The 20,696-nt window shown below is 47.9% G+C and overlaps 1 protein-coding gene across 2 annotated transcripts in view; it reads left to right on the plus strand.

Annotated features, from left to right (window-relative positions):
- Positions 1–20,696, plus strand: part of GRID2IP (Grid2 interacting protein) — an 837,949-nt gene that overhangs the window by 798,925 nt on the left and 18,328 nt on the right. The window lies entirely within an intron of this gene.

The raw sequence follows: 20,696 nt of genomic DNA on the forward strand, positions 1-20,696 counted from the left end.
TCGCCAGAATTTCAACTTAGAGCTGCAAAAGAGGAGAAACATAGTAAACATGCTGGTTCCTGCTACACCCCCTGTCTCTGGGACAAGTTACCAGCACAGATGAGACTGGCCCCCTCCATTTTACACTTTAGGAAGAACCTTAATATCCTACTCTTCAAAGAACATCTGGCCAATCGCTGAGCGCTTCACTCATGCCCGCTTCTCCCTCTATGGAGCTCTGCCCTCACGGCCCCCCTGCCAATCCCAGCTCCTCCACTTCCCCTCACCTTCCTTGTAACTGCTGGGTTCGTTCCCTGCGTACAGCGCGCTCTTGGGTCCTAGGCATGTTTGTGCTTTAGAAAATCCCACACATGTATTCATACGGTACGGACCCTTGCCTGATATGTTATTCCGAGCACACGCCTCGCTGGCCTTTTCATTGGATTGGGGGGTCACTATTGTATCAAGAGACTAATCCGCGGCTTCTATTCCCGACACTGACCTTGGCACCTGGACTTGCTCTGCACGCAACAGATCTTAGAGGTGTGTGACTCATCCTGGCACAGACCTGGCTGGCATTGTGCAAGCGGGCACAGTGCTCGCTCGTCTTGGCACAGGCTGTGCTAGCATGTCAGTGGATGGCACATCCCGTGCTGGTCTTTTAGGTCATGACACACACGCTGTTGGCATCTTGCAGCCCTCGCTGACATCTTTTCTCGTGTACATCCTGGCTGGGAGTTGAATGCACCGCACAGTTTTTTCCGGTATTTCAAAATCCTGCTACAGACCGAGCTGCCAAATGATTTAATGGCACACAGGGTGTGGCATTGATAGCCTTTGCACAGCACATGTTAGTCCTTGGAATAGACAGTAGTGGCACTTGATATTACGCCGTGGAACGTGCTTGCTGGCATGGCACATGCCTCGTCGGTATTTTGCTTCATGGCAAGTATATTGCTGCCAGTGAGACAGTCCCCTTCTATTAACTTCTGAACTCTTACTGGGGCAGGCCTTTCAATAGACTGCCGCAGGGCACTGCTGCCGAATACTATTACCGTGGGTGAGGCGTTGCTGGGGCGGGGTGGGGGCTTGAGGTCGGCTAAGGGCAGGGGAGCCGACTTATGAATTTCCCGGGGGGGGGGGCTCAAATACAGGAAGTGACATCACTGGCCATGACCGAAAATTTGCATATTGACGCCAACTTGGTGCAACGGCGCGCAGGGGTGGGGTCGTGCGCAGTGCAGAACAGTGGAAACATTGGCTAGCATGTACTGCATATACTAAAGTCAAGAAAGAAGGAGATTTAAGCCTTCAAGTTGCATTCCAGTAAGCTATCACTGCCCCTACTCCACCCCTCTATAATCATCCAGGTTGTAGTAGCCCTCCCTCAAAAGGCAGAGCAACATGGGAGAATGAAATGATTGCTAAACAGAAGGTACAGCTGCAAGGTGGAGTACCACCACCACAAAAAAAGTTCCCAATTCAAGGGAAACGAGAAGTAAAGACGTTTACCCATTAAAAACTACCAAGCAAGTGCTGCTGTAGAGGAGAACAGGTGAACTGTTTTTATTGCAGCACCTTCCCCAGGCTAAATGTATTTTTACGGACAACAGTTCGTTGAATAAATTCATCTGCAATGGCCTCAACATCCAGATGTGCAGCTTCATCTTTGTGTCCATGCAGCAAAGCAACAGCATTTAATCGAGCTTGGCCCATTGTAGCCCTCAGGTAGGTTTTGATGCGCCGAAGGCATGAAAATGAACGCTCCGAAGAACAAGAGGATACAGGGATGGTTACTGCAATTTGAAGCAGTCGTGCCAGTTCTGGGAACAAATTGCGCATAGGACGACCCCTTTCACCTTGGAACAAGTCAAAGACATCCTGAAAACACATAACCGGAGTCTTATCCCTCTGTATAAGTTCAAGGAACATATTTCTATGCAACTCTAGATTGCATTCATGGAAGTCAGTCTTATAAAAATTCATGACATAATCACTGGAGGCATTCCCTGTAACAAATTGTTCAATGTTAACCATATGGTCACATGCAGTTGTATTGAAACGTTCTGACAAAGCTACCAATGTAAGGTCCATGAGTTCATAATAACCTTGTCTATAGAGGTCTTTGGGAGACTCAAAAACATGAGGAACTGACCCTTCATCCAGGCGCCGTGGGATTTTCCTGGCCCTTCTTTGCACAAAATGTTCCTCTAGTTCCACATCTAAATCATTGGCCGCTGATGTGGTTTTTGAGAAGAAGTCTTCAAATCCCTCACGCAGTTGTGCAACTATGGTCTTAAGGTTTTCAATCATAACCGCTGCTTCATGGAACCTTAAATTGACCTTCTGTAGAGCAGTGTTCACAGTTTCAACACGGGAAAATACCAAGTACAGAAGATTAAGACCTAGATAGGTTTCGAGTTTATGGAGCTGCAAGTGCAACCCATGGGCTTTTGCTCCCGCTTCATTGTGGTCACCGGCTGCAAGTCCCAGAAATTCAATTTCAGAACTGTAGTTAGCTAGTACAGTCTTCAAAGATTTTGCTCGAACGGTCCATCGGGTAGGGCAGAATGGAAGCAGTTTGACACTCCCTTCTTCTTGACAACGTTCAAAACAAGCAAGCCGTTTTGGGGAATTTCGAATTAACCCAATCAATTCCCTTACAAAAACCAACAGATCCCTGAACTTGGCAGTGCCCATAGCTGCATCCTGAACTACTAAATTCAGATTGTGTGCAAAGCAGTGCACATAAATAGCTCGTGGTGCCACCTCCTGCACCAATGTCTGCAAACCATGTCGATGTCCAGCCATATTGGAAGCACCATCATAACACTGCCCCCGACAGTTTTCCATATCATAGCCAAACCTCAGGAGAACATCTTTTAAAATGGCAAACAGAGTTTGTGATGTAGTGCTAGACGTTTGATAAAAGCCCAATACGAAAGACTACAGAGACCTGCTCTTTTATTGACACATCAGCAGTCTCATCCAAAATAATCGAAAAGAATTTTGCATCATGAATCTCTTTCATTAGGCCACGGAGCAAATTATGTGACATAATTGCCAGCATTTCATTTACTATGTCATGCGACATCCATTTGTATTCTGTTCTTTGAAGCCAAGTTTGAAGTTCTGGGACATCTCTGCCACGAAGCGACAGAATTGCATTTAAATTAGAATCCTCATCAGTATGGCCCCGAATTGCAAGACCTTGCCGAGCTAAAGCCAACAATGTGGTCAAGATATTCAACAGCGCACTTCTGTTATCCCTCATCTGCTTGAGGTGGCCCAACGACAGAGCTGCTACAACATTTGTACCCCTTTCCACAGATACTAGCACCACTGCAGCCGCCCGATGAAGATTTGAAGTCTGATGGCCGTTACATCTCTCTATGGCCTTCTTAAAATTATTAAAGCCATGTTTAACAAAAGCATTCCAGGCATCCTTATCACGGCTACTTTTTGGCAATGGCACGCCCTTTTCATCAGCAGACTGACATACCTTACAGAACATTTTTTGAACAGACTCATCATATTTAAGCCAATTATACGTTTCTAACCATTTCCTTTGAAAAGTGCGGCCCTGCTGGGACTTAAAACCATTCGAATCACTCATGTTTGGGCAGCATTCTTGTGTCACATTGCTGCTGCCAACATCAATGACTGTAGGCGCATCTGGTATACTTTCCACGCATTGTGCCTGGCAGATTGATGCAACTGTGGAGCTCGAAATTGCTACAACTGCTTCGTCAGGCACATGGGAACTCTGCTTTGGTTTAGCTGGGGTTCTTGTAATAAACCTCTCCATGATCACTTTACGTCTTTTCCAGGGGACGTGGGTGAAGCGGTCGCTGCTATGTATAATGTCTCAAAACGTCTAACTGGCATACAACTGCAAGAAAGAAAATTGGTTGCTATAATCCATGCAAAATGTATTTCTTGATGCAAGACATTTTCTTATATTTCTATTTGAGCTTAGTGACTTTGTTGTATTAGGTTTAGTTCATCACCAATCAATGTATCACCTTCAGGGGGTGATCTTTAGTTTTGTCTTTTTCCAAGGGCCACGAGGTCCAGATGCCTGGTAATTTCACAGTAGATATCCATAGGTTTCTCATGATTTGATGACATGATTCTCCCACTTGGAAACAAGAAGCTAGTACATAGCATCCCGCACATCGTGCATATCATTTTGTCCATTATTTATGACCCCATACACTTCAAATGCTGTATAGAGGCACCCTGGCTATTATGGCTGGCACCTCTTGCATTAACCTACTGTAAAGATGCTGTGCCCAAGTGACATTTGCTAAAATGTTACCTCTGGGTAACCAGATAGAGTTAGGGACTTATGCTTAATAACATCTTACCTTCCAAGAAACAAGCATACACCTCTTTGTACTGCCTTATTGCATTCACAACACAGAAGCCACTGTTTCAAACAAGCATCTAGAGAAAATATGAAGCACACAATGCATTATTAACAGTTCACATATCCACAAATTAGACACTCAAGCATCTGCTGCCGACTTTTCTTTCCACTGCACCACCCCACTCGGCTACTGAGCCAGACAAATACTATCTTGGGAGTGGGCTGTGGGGAAATATCCATAAAACTCCCTCCCCTCCCCACTTCCTCGGTCAAAAACGTCTCACAAACAAAATAGAATGTGTTCAAAGAACGCATCAGAGAACATCTAGACCTGAACAGCCGTAAAATAGAATGTTTTCTCTACAAGACATAAGCATCATTCACAGCAAAGCATGCAGGCATAACAAGGCCGTAAAAAAAGACCCCCTGCCTGCCCTCCCAGCATTGGTCTCTAGAGATAGGCCCCATATCGCCATCTCTCTCTTACCCATCTCTCTCTTACACAGAGTTTACACTGGGAATAGGCAGATGAGGGGAGGGGGAGCAGGCTGACTGGACTCCACACACCACCCTACTGCAAGCGCTAGCTGCCAGATCTTCATGGGCTCAGCGGAACTCATCAACCACAAAACGGTCCTTCTACACTATGTGGGTGCATGAGCTCTGCATGTATGCAGTCTCTTGGAGCATTTGAAAGCAGAACGCTCCTCTCTTGGTTCAGTCTATCCCTCCCCTTCAGTCTATCCCTCCCCTGTTGCTTTCATCCTCCCTCTTGTGCACCCGCTCTTACCCTTAACCTCAGAGCTATGAGACTGCTCTACCACTGTGCGAGTGCTGTACAACCAACATAACCAGCCTAACATGATATAAACACACTTGATTGGCCACTCCATTCCCGTGCCTCCTGTTACCAACATCATTCACCTTTATACACAGTCTGTCCTGGACTGCCACTCATGGCACAGGCGTCTAGTCGTTTTGACCAGTGTTACTGAATGAATGTTCTCAAGTTGCATCACATTTGACACAAGGCAAGGTGGGTGAACCGGGAACAAGGGTGGAGCCGGATTGGACGGGGGCACAAACCCTCCTGCCCCCCTGTATTCCACCACTGCATTAGTCTCCTGCCCCCCTGTATTCCACCACTGCATTAGTCTCCTGCCCCCCTGTATTCCACCACTGCATTAGTCGGCCATTGTGCCTCTGAATTTTCTTGCATGCAATTCAATGAATCTTGTAACAGTTACTTGTCCTTTTATATTTCTACATCAACAATGTTTAAATACGTTAACGCAATACACATCTAACGCAGGTCACCATTGAAGGGCACTTGCTAGTCATGAGGTGACAGCCTAGGCCTGTGCACTTGAGGCTGTACTGAGGACCCCCCCCTTCCCCCAGCCAAACGTCTGCGCTACTGCCAAAAATAGCGGAATCGGTTGTGCTGCAACGAACGACGCTGCTGCTCCGTCTATGGCCAACGTTTGTGGTGCGTTTGCCTATTTGGGCCCTTTCATAGCTCCTCCATCTCTCCGTATTGATCACAATTTGCATATGCGGATTGCCTGCATATTTGTCTCAACGCCTGCAGACGGGAGATGCCTTACGTACAAAGTGTACTCCTTAAGACTACATTCAGAACATGAGGGTGCAGAGAAAACCAGCAGAATAGCCTTTTCCCTGATTGTCCCTGCATCCTCGGATTTAAGAATGAGGGAATTTACTCGCAGGTTGACTCTGGGTACAAGCTCAATCCAGGAAGTTAGTCCATCCTTGGAGCTCTCATTTCTGGGGCAGGTAATGTAACTGGTGCACACCAGGGGCGCCGAGTACGGGGGGGGGGCTATGGGGGCCGGGGCCCAGGGGGCTACGGGGGCCGGGGCCCGAGCCCCCCCCGGCAAAATCAACAAACATTCCCGCCCACCCCCTAACACCAATAGGAGTACTAGAGGGGGGGGGAGGAAACGGACAATAACTATCGTACTAGGCCTGAGGGTCCCTGATTCCTCTCTTGCTAAGGCACTGAGGGTCCCTGATTCCTCTCTTGCTAGGGCGCTGTGGGTCCCTGATTCCTCTCTTGCTAGGGCACTGAGGGTCCCTGATTCCTCTCTTGCTAGGGCACTGAGGGTCCCTGATTCTGCTCTTGCTAGGGTACTGTGGGTCCCTGATTCTGTTTTTGCTAGGGTGCTCTGGGTCCCTGATTCTGCTCTTGCTAGGGCGCTGAGGGTCCCTGATTCCTCTCTTGCTAGGGCGCTGTGGGTCCCTGATTCCTCTCTTGCTAGGGCGCTGTGGCTCCCTGATTCTGCTCTTGCTAGGGCGCTCAGGGTCCCTGATTCCTCTCTTGCTAGGGTGCTGTGGGTCCCTGATTCTGCTCTTGCTAGGGCACTGTGGGTCCCTGATTCCTATCTTGGAGCGCATTGGGCCCCATATCTCCCTAGTTAAGGTGCTGTGGTCCGCTGATGCCACCCTACTCCGAGCACTATGGGCCCCTGTTACCACCCTCGTAATAGCACTGTCCGCCCTAGATGCGACCCTCGTTGGAGCATTGTGGGCCCCTGATATCACAATAGTCGCAGCACTGTGAACGCCTGGAGCCTCCCTCTTTAGAGCCCTGTGAGACCCTGGACCCTCTCTTCTTAGGGCGCTGTGGGTCCCCGATATCTCCCTAATTGGGACCCTAGGAGCCTCTGATACCGGCCTAGTTCGTGCATTCTGGGTCCACCTCACTAGTTAGGGCAGTTTAGGCCCCTGACATCTTTCCTAGTGCGGGTCCTGTCGGTCCCCTATTCCTCTTATATTGGGGTGCTGTGGGCCACCGATGCCACGCTAGTGGAGCACAGTGGGGCCCTGGAACCGACGTGGTTGGGGCACTGTGGGCCCCTGGGGCCTTTCCTGTGAACCTCAACTCTTGGGGCGCTGCAGATTCTAAATGTCTCCCTAGTTGGGGTACTTTGAGTGCCCGCTTCCTCTCATTTTGGGGTGCTGTGGGCCCCTGATGCTACCCTAGTGGAGCACTGTGTGCCCTGGAACCTCGCCCACCCCCTAACCATGGCAACAAAATAAAAATAAAATCACTTTCCTGCTGCTGCCGTTTTCCGAACGTTCTGCTCTCTCTGCTTCTCTGGATGGAAAAGTCTGCTATTGCTGCCGCTGCCGCTCCTGCTTTAAACATGGGCGAACCGGAAGCAAAACACAGAAGCTTCCGGTTCGCCCCTAAGCCCTCCCCTCCAGGACCATACACCAATAGGAGTCCTAGAGGGGAGGGCTTAATCCGACATTCTCGCGCTTTTACCCGGGCCAGATTGAAGTGCTGCAGTATCGATGGAAAGGGCCATCGATACTGCATCACTTCTCTCCGGCCCGGGGGGGGCTCAGCCCCCACTCGATTTTGCCGGGGGGGCTCGGGCCCCGGAGCCCCCCCGTACTCGGCGCCCCTGGCTAAGGGGGCTATAGCCCCTGATCTTTTGATTGTAGCCCCGGATAGAATCTCGGGACCTACAACCAGTGCCGACATCAGCATAGCCCTGGGTGTTTTCCAGACCTAGCAACACCCCTGCTCGCGGGAGGCTGACTGCAAAGTTTTATCCTGCGTGCAATGGCACGCTGACACTACATTGGGGGCACAATAGCCGAAACTGTACCTTATGCTTGCATAGTACCTGGGCACAGTATTATCATGGTACTCTTTAAATCATTTCCCTGAAATTACACCTGGAGTAAAACTTATTTCAGAGACGTTTTCTGTAGCACGTATCACCAACGCTCCTTCCAGAGATGTTTTTGGTGTCAAAGGTCGTGTGATGTCGCTCCGTGGAAGACAACTGACTAGGCTAATCAGTACTCGGGCCAGGCATCTTTAAAAGCGTGAGATCTTAGGAAAAAGGAGGTTGAAATACTCAAAGATCTAATTGTCATACAGAATGTAAAGTGTTCGGCCTAGCTCGGGCATTCTCTGACAGGGCTCGGGGTCTGCTCTGTGGAGGGAGGGAGCCCTGCTGCCCCCCTCTGAGCTCGGGTCCTCGGGTCATGCTTCTCTGGGTCTCGCCGCAGCAGGGCTGGGTGCTGACTCGCCCCCTCAGGGGTCACGAGGGCTGTGCGCAGCGGTGAGTTGAGAGAAGGGCGAACGTTTGTTAATACACCAACCTACGTCTCTAACAGTGCCTTTCCTGCTGTCCTAAACGGTGTCCCTGTCCAGGGCGTAACCGTCCACTGTATGCATTAGAGCCCGTATTTTTAGACAGAAGCAGCACCAAATAGTCATGGCTGGGGTATATTATTTATCCAGCTGTGTCTCTGTGTAATAGTCGAAATATTGCTGTAGCAGCCAACGCCATGGTTATAACACACCTAGTGGAGGGTGCGACGAAACACTGTACACAAATAACACTTAAGCAGGTATCCCGTCAGCAACGGAAAGAAGTATTGGCAAGGCCAACAGTTGGGACTTTTGTGTAGCCATGGGATAGGAATTCGCCAATAATGTTACTTCCTGACCATAGGATTGCAACAGCTGGCGAATTGTGTGAGAACCTCGACATATGATGCCAGTGCCTCCCAAATGTCTCGCTCATACCCATGCACAGTCCAAAACTGCTGGCTTCCCCACTGCTTGTTTTCAGCAAAGGAACAGATGCGAGGGCACATGTATTGTTTATAAATCAAGTCCCTGGTGGGACACTTAGTTGAGTAATCTTTATAATAGCACACCTTTTGATAGAGCCAGCCCAACTAGATCCCAAGAGGGGTTCTTTTGGACACATATGGGTAGATAGTGGGTGGGAATGCCCATAGGGCCATAGGCCCTTGGCCAATGGCCATAGGGCCCATTGCCATAGGCTTGGCAATGTGCAGTCAATTGGTGAGTAAAAAGGTAAACAATGCACACAAGCTATTTGCCCCTCCTCACACTCCATATGCCATCTGTTGGTACGCCAGAGGAATCATGTTGGCTTATTGTTTGCACCAAAGTGCCAAATCATAGCCAAAACTAAAAATGAGTGTTACAGCCAGTCCAGACCAAGGAGACAGTTGTTGTGCATCTCATCTCCCACTTCCTACCCTCCCTTTCCCCACTATTAGAGCCGTCATCTGGGATAGCAACCAGAGTCACAGAGCCCCAAAGGGATGAGGGAAGCCTCGGTGTAGAGTTTGCACACACAGCGAAGGCGTGCACGATACTATAATGTAAATAGCACCGAGCACCGGGCATCATTGGATGATCCTCAAACATATCTGAACTGTGCCTTTTTAATTCTCCTCCGGTGATGCCATAACCCAACCCAATAGCAACAGGTGGGCCTGGTGGCTGTGGTCTCTTCTGGCACCCAGCACAGCACTAAATGACCAACTGCTTGGGCCCGGCTGACCTGCAGACAGGACAGAGACATGCTGAAGCGCCCACCAACACAACCTACCCTCAACATTAAGACCTCCACTCCCTGCGGCTCCAAAATAAACAACAAAATAAACATTCCTGTGTACACAGCACTCATCCATACGGACCTTCATGCATACAAAACCACCACTAGTCATCCACGCCACTACTCTTATCATTTCCAGTTTGTAAAGGCTGCGGACGAACCAACGTTTTAATATATCTTGGCATCTCCAACCTCCCTCCACCCATTGTACATCCTTGGGCCTCACCCTCTACTAGCTTCTGTATCTGCCCTTGAGACGCCAATTTTTTGGTTTTTTTCTCCAAAGTGAGACAAACAGGAAATACCTGAAGAGTGACGCTAGCCCTCTGATCAGTCACATCTGATGGGACAACAACGTGCGCAACAGATGATAGCTGATGGGGACATTTAGCATCACCCTCAGGTACCAACATTCCTTTTTCCCCATCAGGCATAACTGTCGGGAAACTCAAGAGAAATGTCCCCTGCAACTTCACAATCACTGTCTAATGTTGGCTCCATGTCAGAATAAACAGATAGCGTGCTCAAATGTAGTGCTTCCTCCTCTCTGTCAGCCATTTTTTTAAAGTGGGCAATAGCCCCTATGTCAACTACTGAGGATAAATGCTTTTTTTGTGCTTCCCTTCAGCAGGGGGCTCAGAATTAGACAATTGTGCAGCAACCCCACCAACCACCTTCAAACAACTACTTGTCGTAGTCACTATTTTAGGAGCCAAGACAGGGGGACTAATGTCATCGTCTCTGCTGTATCCACGTGACTTAGATTTGACCTTTATTAGAAATGTAGATGAGCCCTTATTCGGCTCTTTGGGAGGATTCTTTAGGTTTTTTGACTTTTTGGATGCCATGTCGTACACCCTTACTTGTTGGCTGTCTCCTCTAACTAGCTTCGGGCTGCCCACCCCTGCCACAATATTGGTTTGAAAGCTAGGGATCAAACCTTCAAGCATTACTTCTGTTGTAGGCCCGCAGGCAGATGGCAAAGAGTCCGCCCTCACCTCAGTTTGGGTGGACTGGTTGATTAAGATTGGCGGAATAGACACTACTCGCTAGCCACATGCTGCCTGCATAATATTAATTTGATTATGCAAGCCTTGTATATCCGCAGCAGCAGACCAGCATCTACGCGAACCCCCACACCTCCATCCCCCACCCATGACAACAATGCCTAGATTAGACTTTGCCCATGGTGTTTCGGATTCTAGATAACATTGGGAATGACAAATCAGTCACCACTTGCTCCACAGCTGCATTGTTATTTATAGTGTGTTGTGGTATTAAATCCACCTCAGTAGGGTGAACAGATTTAAAAAGTAAAAAACCCGGACAGGGCAACTAACATAAAAGTGGGACTAACTCTTGAAAGTGGCTGTCAAGGTACTACACTTCAGTAACATTTGGAGGAGAAGGGGGTTTAAGTGTTACTGGTCAAAGAAACAGATATTATAGTTAATTTATCACAAACGACCACAATTTTAAGTTGCACAATGCAGCATTTCTTCTGTGCGAGATTGTGCATTCCTACCTACCAGCCATGAAGACTTACTACAGACCTACTACAAAAAAACGGAACCACTGCAGTTCCCAAGGGGAACATTATCTGGAGAAAGGGGGGACAGAGCACTGTATTCCGGGACAGTCCCAGAAACACCGGGACGTCTGGTCACCCTACACCTCAGGATCAAAAGGTTGATAAAAAGGAGGACCAAAGGCAGGAGGAACAGCAGGTGAAGATGCTCACAGCACCTTCTGCGCTGCTCATCCATCCCTCGCCCTGATTGATCGCCATCACTTCTACTGGGCATTAGAGGGGAGGATTCCATCGAGCGAGCAAAAGCCGCCCTGTGTAACATGGCGTTTCCCCTTTCGCCCATATTATGCTGTGCACTGGGTCTCAGGTCCAACGAGAGAGGCACTCTCTTGGCAAATTCGGGAGATATAGTGGGGCCCCAATAGACACATCGGATATTAAGCCCACGTGGGGTCAATTGGCCAAGTCAGATATATCAATATGCTCTAAAGCGTGTGATTTGTGCACTGATGAGCCTGTAGCCCTTCTGTTTACATCTCCAATTGTGCTGCAAGACGCGGGTTCAAAGTCAGCCATGGCAGAAACCGGTATCTACTGTTTCCTTCGAAAAGGTTTCCAACTAAACCTTTGCCATCGAACCATATCCATCGAAAATATATGCATCAAACACATATATGCGTTGGGTAAAAGTTTAATTTTTGTTGGGGGGAGTTTTTAAGTGTAAAAAACGGGGGGTTGTGTGGGACCCTGGACCCCTCCCCCTCCCAAAAAAAGAAAAAATACAAAAAAATGCATTTGATGGAAATATTTTCGATGGATAGCTTTCGATGCAAAAAACATTTGTTGGAAAGTTTTCGTTAGAAAGACCATAAACCCAGAAACCGGGTTCTGCACTTCCTGCTCAGCACTTAAAGTGCCAGGTGAACAAGTTGTTAATGGAGTACCACAGCGACCCCTAGACTCACCTTCCTGCTTAGCCATTGCCAAAGCGGCGCCATTGCTGGTTTCCTGCTTGCTTCTCAAGCCGTACGCCATAATTCCAGGGGAAAACAGCGACTTAAAAGCCTTAGCGCAGCATTGCACAATAGAACAGGCACCAATTTGATAATTCAATGCTGGTAGCGGGAAAGTGCTCGGTAGTTCAAGAGCCGCAGGACAGCAGACTGTGCAATTAGGCTGCATTTGACGAGCGCTGACCTGCTGAATGGCATCTTTATTTTGTAATCTAATCTGTTTGTGTTTTTTTTTGTGGTAAGAAAGTGGGAAGTGCTTTTGGGAGAAGCAAAACACCAGCCTAAATCCACTTTGTACTGTTGGAGATTAACCTAGTCAGAGCGGCCCCACGCTTAAGCTCCAACAGTACACAATGTACTTAGGCTGATGTTTTGCTTCTCCCAAAAGCACTTCCCACTTTCTTACAACAACAAAAAAACACAGATTAGATTACAAAATAAAAAGGACCATTCATGTGGCGTGGAGCTACTTGTTCTATTGGGAGAGTGTGTTAAAAGTAACATTTCCTTTCCATTAGCGGCCGCTCTTTCATACTTGGCTTGAAATGAAGAGTGTCTCACCGAGGTGTTCCATTCCAGGGGCTCAGCTGTAGAGGCGGCTGCATTCGGAAGTAATTATTGACTCCACCCGCCTCTCCTTGTGTGTGCGAGTGATTGTTCCTGACAAGCCCCTTCAGCCAGTGCCTTCCTTTGCACGCATGCGCTCACCTAACAATCCGCCCCTCTCCTCAAAACAGATCTCGAAATAGGGGCGCAATCTCAGTGCCACCTGTACTGCACCTGTTTGATTCCGTGAGGCAAGCATGGCGAATGCGGCGAGGTGTGGATGGCAGTGATACGTGTGTGGAGGGCAGTGATACATGTGTGAGCCTTTGCCCATCTCCGGCACTGAGTAAAACACCCCCCACCCTTCCTTATAGAACACTGTCCCTACAGTGAAAGAGGGACGTTCATCCCGAACCCTAACCTTGCACAGGCCCGTTTCTGGGCCAGGGTGAAGTGGGGGCCAGCCTGGGGGTCAACCCCCCACCCTGGTGAGCGCTCAAATTGGGCTGGGGTCGCATTCATCTTAGGGCGGGCACCATTGCCTCATACATGCCAACATTCTGTGACCAAAAATCTGTAGGAATCTTAAAGTTTCAAAAATTGTCAGGCGAGGAGGTAATGATAGGAATAGGGCGCGTCAGCAGCTCATTGTCATTGCATGAGCCCGCCGCTGCAGGTGCATTCAATGACAATGAGGCGCCTGCCACGCCTTCTGCCACCACGCCAGCTCGGCGAAGCACTTGAAAGACTCCCCCGAGCTGGCGTGGTGGGGGGCTAATGGCACCTTGTGTCAAAGGCACCCACGGCAGAGGGGCGCATTTAGCTCGCCGCCGTGGGCGCCTTTTACATCAAAAGCCTGCATGCCGCGCCTTCTCCCGCTACGCCAGCTTGGGGGAGCCCTTGAAAGACTCCCCCGAGCTGGCGTGGCCAAAAATAAAAGTTTAAAAAAAAACAAAATAAAAAAAATAAAAAATCGGCATTTGTTGCCAATAAATCAGTAGGCGGTAGGACTGCTTAAAAAGCGTATCCTACAGCCTAGGGTTGGCAAATATGTTGCCTTGGGCTGTGCGCGATTGCTTGAGTAGAGACAGCAGGTGCTGGCTGACCCGGCACCTAAAGTGAGCACATCGGAGGCAGCGCCAGCACCTGCTGCAAAGTTTCATGGGCTCGGCGCCTTAGCATTCCCCGACCTGAGACCCCTTCCGTTTGCACATGCTTCAGCTGATACCACAGCAGGCACTATTACTCCAGTTGCTACTGACGCTACATATTTCACGTTGTGCAAGTTCAGGTTATTTCGTTTGTGGTTTTATGGGGGCAACACTTTCATAACAAGTGTGCGTAAATAGACAATGCCATACAAATAACAGGAAATGCTGTTTTGAAGAAATTAAATACTTTTTCTACAGAACGTATAAATTACAAATTTCTATAAAATAAAGAAACAGGAATAAAGATTATACTTGGTGTGTCTCGCACAAAAAAAGTACTGATCAACTGTGGAATGATTTTGCATTACCCACTATGTATGAATCACTAGACGGGACAGTCTTGCTTTAAAGGAAGAAAGGAAACTGACGAAATTGCAGAAAGTCATTTCCATTAGTACTTTTTATGACCTGGGCATCTATTAGCAGTACCTGGCAAATGCCTAAAACGTATACACAAGCCAAAAAATGTTGGCTTTGCCAATGTTTTTTTTTTTAACAGGACTTCACTGATGGACACACACAGTGCTTATAAATCGATTGGCTGAAGGCAGACATGGTTAAGACATTTTTTACTACACCAGTATTGGTTACAGCTCACTCTCAGAAGACTGCTTTGAAAAAACGCTGGCATGCACTTCGAGTACAACTTTTGATGTTAAGGCTTGATTAAAGAGAGCTGAAAGAGTTTCCTTCTTGGTCAGTGCATTGACAGGCCAACTCTAGCGTGAAGCAAATGACTGAATCCTTTCACCAGTACTGCCATAGCACCTGGCACTTGGCTCGTTCACTTGGGGGAGTACAAGTGGATGCTTTGTAAACACTCTATTCTTTCCTTATTTGGCCAAAAATGATCCTCCGTAACCACCCAGTTATTTTATGATTACATCAAAATGTGAGGAGTGATTAACTAGTGGAGCAACTCATGAGGGAGCCAATAAATAGCCAGAGGGTTGATGGGTCATATGAACCAAGGACCAGAGGAGTGATTGACCGGAAGAGCAACTCGTGAGGGAACCAATGACCTGAGGGGTGATGGGCCATATGAACCAAGGACCAGATGAGAGCGATCAACCAGGTTCCCCAAGACCAGAAGGGCGACTGAGCTGGGAAGAGTGACTCACAAGGGAGTCAAGGACCAGAGGGGTGACAGAAAAGCGGAGCAGCTCACAAGGGCCTTGCTGCCTAGCGGGGCACCCATGTTATGCGTGTCACCATGAGCCAGTCCTAGATTTTCACTTTGCATGGTGGTCCTTCTAGGCCCATACTTATAATTGGAAGAACACAAATACCAGTCCTAGCAATTAACAGGAAATGCTTGGGCTGGCTCAGTGTCACAAAGGACATGGAAATACCTGGCAGGTATGCAAGGGAGCGAAGGACCGGGGGAGAGCGACAAATCAAGGACCAGTTGGACAATGGACCAGAGAAGCCAAGGATCCAAAAAGCAAATGGTGTGCTTTTATAAGTCACACATACAAGAAATTTAAATAGACACTAATTGTCAGAAAAATAAAAAGCAATTTTTATAAAAAGTTCTTTCTTGAATCACAATGTAATAAAACCTGTTTCATGTGTATAACAGTGATTTGTTGACGTTGAGTAGGAGTTACTTAACCGCAGGGTATAGTTTGCGAGTGGCACCCATGCAGCGTGCACGCAGGGGGTCACAATGTAGTGTTTTGCCCTGGGCACCAAATGGACTAGAAACCGCCCTGCCCTTGCAACAATGGTACCCTGTGCTGAAATGGTTATTATACGCAAGTGAACCAATGTGAATCCCGCGCACATCTAGGAGTAAAGAACACCAAATGTAATAAAAAGAGAGCTGCGCCCCCCTCCCCCCCCGCCATCTTGGAATCACTTTTGACTGTGCCTAAAGCAGGTGCACCTTTCTTATTTGTTATGCTGTCAACATCAGAACAAACCAAGCTTACTCCTGTCAATTCCAAATGCAAGCTGCTTGAAACCAGACTGGTTTGCTTGTGGCTACTGCTCCTCCTTCGGTGCTTCCCTAGGCTAATGACTGTCTGCCTAGCACCAGAGCCTGCACGGCGTCAGGGCCTTTAAGGCTTTTCAGTTGAAACAGGTCTATAGGAGCGGCTCCCATGTTGGCAGTTTTCCTACGTGGCAACATATTTCTTTAATTCGTGGCATTAAATGTGTGCTTTGTCCCGCTTGTTACTGGGTGCCTTTGCTGACTGCTGTCACCTGAATTTAAGACTTTAAATGGGAGCCCAGCATCCACCAGCATTATCACCTCGTTGCCTTTTACTCCGGTTTAGTCTGCATTAGCCCCTTGCATACAAAGAACAATTACCAGATTTTCAGTGGACGTTTAGTGTTTCAGCTCCCAATTGGCCTCCCACCCTATGATAATATGCAGCATTAACATCCTTGCTACATTATTTTTCATCCAATGCTATTTAAGTCGGCAAGGAGGCCCTCAAAGATGGTATTGAAAGAGGCACCCAGGAGCTCAGAATAAACTTCAGCCGGCCCTGTGCCAAGCACAATGTCATGTTTTTTTTGTCTTTATGTGACTCGTCACATAACACACCCTTGGGTGCATAAGCATTGCCAACAATGTGTGCATTCTCAGGTATAACAAAGAGGTTGCAACATCTTACAAGGCTACTCTGCGGACCGGCCCCGTTGCTAGGGGAGCTTCTAACCACATCTATCAGACATCCCGGTGTCTAATACTAGAGATGACATGAGCTGCATGCTTCTGTCACATGCCAAGCCAGCCTCCCACACACTCACAGATATACCTCTCAATCTCATTTGCACCCCGCAACAGTTCCAGCTATTCCAGTACTGAAACACCCACACACAGCACACCCCAATCTTGTCCTGAAGCATTCTTTGCTCTTAATTGTGACCAATCCCCAACTCTACCCAGTGGTGGAAATGAACAAATGGAAAGGGGGATCCCACCAGGGCCTGACAGGGGGCGGACTTTGGGTCAGGGGACGGAGTTCAGAGGGGGCGGAGCTGGCAGTTGAACTCCGCTTATAGGAAATGTGCAAAATAATAGTTTAAAAATGGTGCAATTTCTATCATGCTGCTTCTTTCCAAACTCTGCACTGAACATCAATTCTATTTTAAATCACTTCCATGGCAGTGGTGCACCCAAAATATATGCTCATTCCTACTTTAAAGTCGCTTTGGGATCCCATCACCAGAAAAATAACCTAAGAGATCAGGTTTTGCAATAACTAAGCTGGCGTAGTATAAAAGGTGCTCAAGTTTAAGTTTTAAACCCAGCCATCTATAGTAAAATCCAAATATGAGACGTGTGGTTTGATGACATTTTTATGTGGTCTTGTGGAAACGCTTCAACAATGAGAACGTGCAAACAGTGAAATCCTGGTAGCCAAACACTTGAGCAAGCTTGCCGGCCTACAGAACACACATCGGCCCTCTGGAAAAAAGCGACACTGTTCACTCCACTCACATGTATCCTTTCCCTGTGCCCCATGGCCACAATCAGGGAAGGATAACCGCTCCAGTCTCCAGGATTGCAAACTCTCTTGCCACATCCTGGGCAAATATTCACGACTCACTTGCCCTCTCATCATCTCCCCTCCACACCCCCCGTTTGGCTTTCAACAATGCTCTGCTTTATAAAAGATGGCCTGAAAAGTACACAAACCATAGCAAGGTACGCACGCAAATATATAAATATAAGTGCTTTATTATGGTGTGTGTACTTTTCAAGTCATCTTTTATAAACATAGGGAGGAATTTGTTAGGCAAAATTTGAAAAATGGTGACATTCTCCCCCATCATGACAGCGAGGCTACAAATGCCAGAATCCAAACCAGCAAATGCCTATCATCGAGCCCCCAGCTTCCCGTGCGTTAACCTGGCCCCTCGACGAAGCTGGGGGCTTGGTACTGTAATAAGCTCTGCATGCGCTCGCACAGAGCTGATTACATCATCGAGCCCGAGGCATCTTTGTCCATCGGCGAAGGTGGGGGCTTGGTGGTCTAACCTGCTCTGTGCGCTGCAGAGCAGCTTAGATCACTGAGCTCCATACTGCAACCCTTGTCTTTCCAGTGCTCTGCCAGGCCGGGGCTGAGGTAGGCCTGGTCGCGAGATCCGGCCTGACATCTGATGCCAAATCTTGGACCCGGCAAGAGAGGGCCTAATGGCCAGCGCTAACTCTACCAACACACCTCATACCCAACCTGAGATACTGCCTAGAGCGACAGTACTGAGACCTCTGCAAGCAGCTCCATCAGTGCCCATGCCTTGGTCTGCTATGTTATGTTTTGCACTTGTAGCGTGCCTGTTCACCGCACACGGCCTCATGTGGTATCATTAGGCTGACGCTCACTGTCCATGATCTCCCCAAGATTTCTAGCTTATGTTGCTGGGAAAGAACAAGTACCAATTTCAGCTGGCCAGAAAGAGGCGAACCAGGGATTTGGGCGAGGCCCCTTATTTAGGATCTCCGATTTAGCAGGGTTTAATTTCAAGCAACAACTTTCTCACCAGCACTCTGGTGAAGCACCTGGCCCCCCTTGGATCCACCCAACACGCTGCGGCACGACTCATAACAGGAAATAAGACATTTCTTCCATCCTGAAGGAGCTGCACTGGTTTTCAACCCGTGGCAGAATACTCTTTAAGATGGCCGGCCTCGCCTAAAAGGTAACCACAGCTACATCCCTGCCTATCTGGCTGCAAAACTCTGTAGCTCGGGTCAGGTGGATAGAGCTCCTCCAGAAGCCAGGCCATCGCTAGGCTTGAGACGGACCGACACACAAGGCAAACAAGCATTGGCAATGCCAACAGTTTTGGTTTTTGTGTAGTCCTTGGAAAGGCATTTGCCAGGCACTGCTGTAGTGGTATTAACCGGCCATCGATGGTAGCAGCGGCAAAATGGTGTGGGTTTCTTGGCATATAATAGCAGTGCCTATCAAATGCCTAATACTGATACACAAACCAAAACTGTTGGATTTGCCAATGTTCACAGGACTTCAGTAAAGGACACACATAGTGGTTATAAATCGAGTGGCTGCAGGCAGACTTGGTTGGCTTTTTTATCACACCAGTAATGTGTTTACAGCTCCACTTAAATCATTAGCTCTCAGAGGACTGGTCTGAATAAAACACTGGCAGAGCACAATATTTGATGGTAAGGATTGATAAAGGTAGCTCAAAGAGGTCCCTGAAGGATGTGTTTTGGGCGGGTAGCGGCAGAAACTAGGTGGGAATGGCCATAGGGATTAGCATGGCCATGGGCAGTTAATGGATGGGCAAATAACCAAACAGCACCTACACGCTTTGTGTCTCTCCTCATATGCCATTTCTCCCTAGCTGTACTCTAATGCAATAGTTTCGGTTTGTAGGTGGCGCTTTTGCACCACCTAATAGCTAAAACTAAAAACAGGAATCAGGCCTTCTCTTGCGGCGCCCCTGCCTAATGGAATACTATCCAGGTAGCTATTTGGACCGTACCAACATTCTTGCAGTTCAGGAAAGAACTGAAGACCTTACTCTTTACTTATTTTATTTCAATTGTTTTTTTTAAATACGCCCAATAGGCGTAACCGCTGTTGCTCTTCACAGTCTTGCTTCCAACACCAGCGCCTTGCCCCTGTGCTATGCTGCGTTCAGACTGTTCAGTCCATACCTAGGTGCCAGCGAGGCTGCTTGTGTTCCCACATGACATAACACCCCCATGGCCAGAACATCCTGTGCCAGATATTGTGACTCCCCCTTTGCCTTCCTCAGCAACATGTACAGCGCTCCGTTACTTGCGCGCTAAGTTTGCACCATCAACAAAACAAATACATCTACAAATACAAACCAAGTTAGCATTAATTGACATATTGATCGCCAGTAGACAAGATGACAGGGAAAGAAGGCGTAAGGGTGTTAGGGTCTGACAGTACTATGATAGGTTGTGCATCGTCAGCAAAGATATATAGGCCAAAACCATGTTCTTTAATCGCTTTTTGAAAGGGGGCGAATATAAACATTAAATCAAAGTGAAGACAGGGCCAATTCCTGCGCGACTTCGCAGGGCACAGGGAGAAAATCAGATCTGTATGGTGATAGATTATTGAGGTGTGGTCATATAGAAGTGGGGCGATCCATATCCCTCTTCAAAAGAGTCCAAAAGATCGTGTGTCTTCGTAAATGATTACAACTGAGAAGCCGCTGCCTTTTTGAGCAATTAGGTCAGGTAGGGTAACTTATCATTGGGGCAGTTGGAAGAATCGCCAATATCAACAGTGGCCTTTTGGAATAGTTGGGATACTAAAGTTGTCCCTGAGCTACAGAAGAGAGTATTAGCTGACAGAGTGGATTTGCCACTACACTGAAATGGGATAACTCCTTAAATACTGCTGGGGAACAGATTCCAGGAGTGAGCCTGAACAGTTGCTACTTCTAACTAGTGTCAAGCATTGCTCGGTTCCTAGGGAAGCTACGCCAGTGAATTCCCATAGAGGTGGAGCACATCCAGGGCAGCTAGAGAGCCCAGTGGGGGCAAATTGCTTTTCAGGATCTTTGAATGAATCTCTTTATAAATGTGTCCTATTGTATTGGAAAACAAGATCATGAGTTAACCACACAGATCCTACGAGTGGTTAATGGTCGTAGCCAGTG

Source organism: Ambystoma mexicanum, chromosome 2q (genome assembly GCF_040938575.1).
Source record: "Ambystoma mexicanum isolate Mex_15411 chromosome 2q, UKY_AmexF1_1, whole genome shotgun sequence".
Classification (NCBI taxonomy): domain Eukaryota; kingdom Metazoa; phylum Chordata; class Amphibia; order Caudata; family Ambystomatidae; genus Ambystoma; species Ambystoma mexicanum.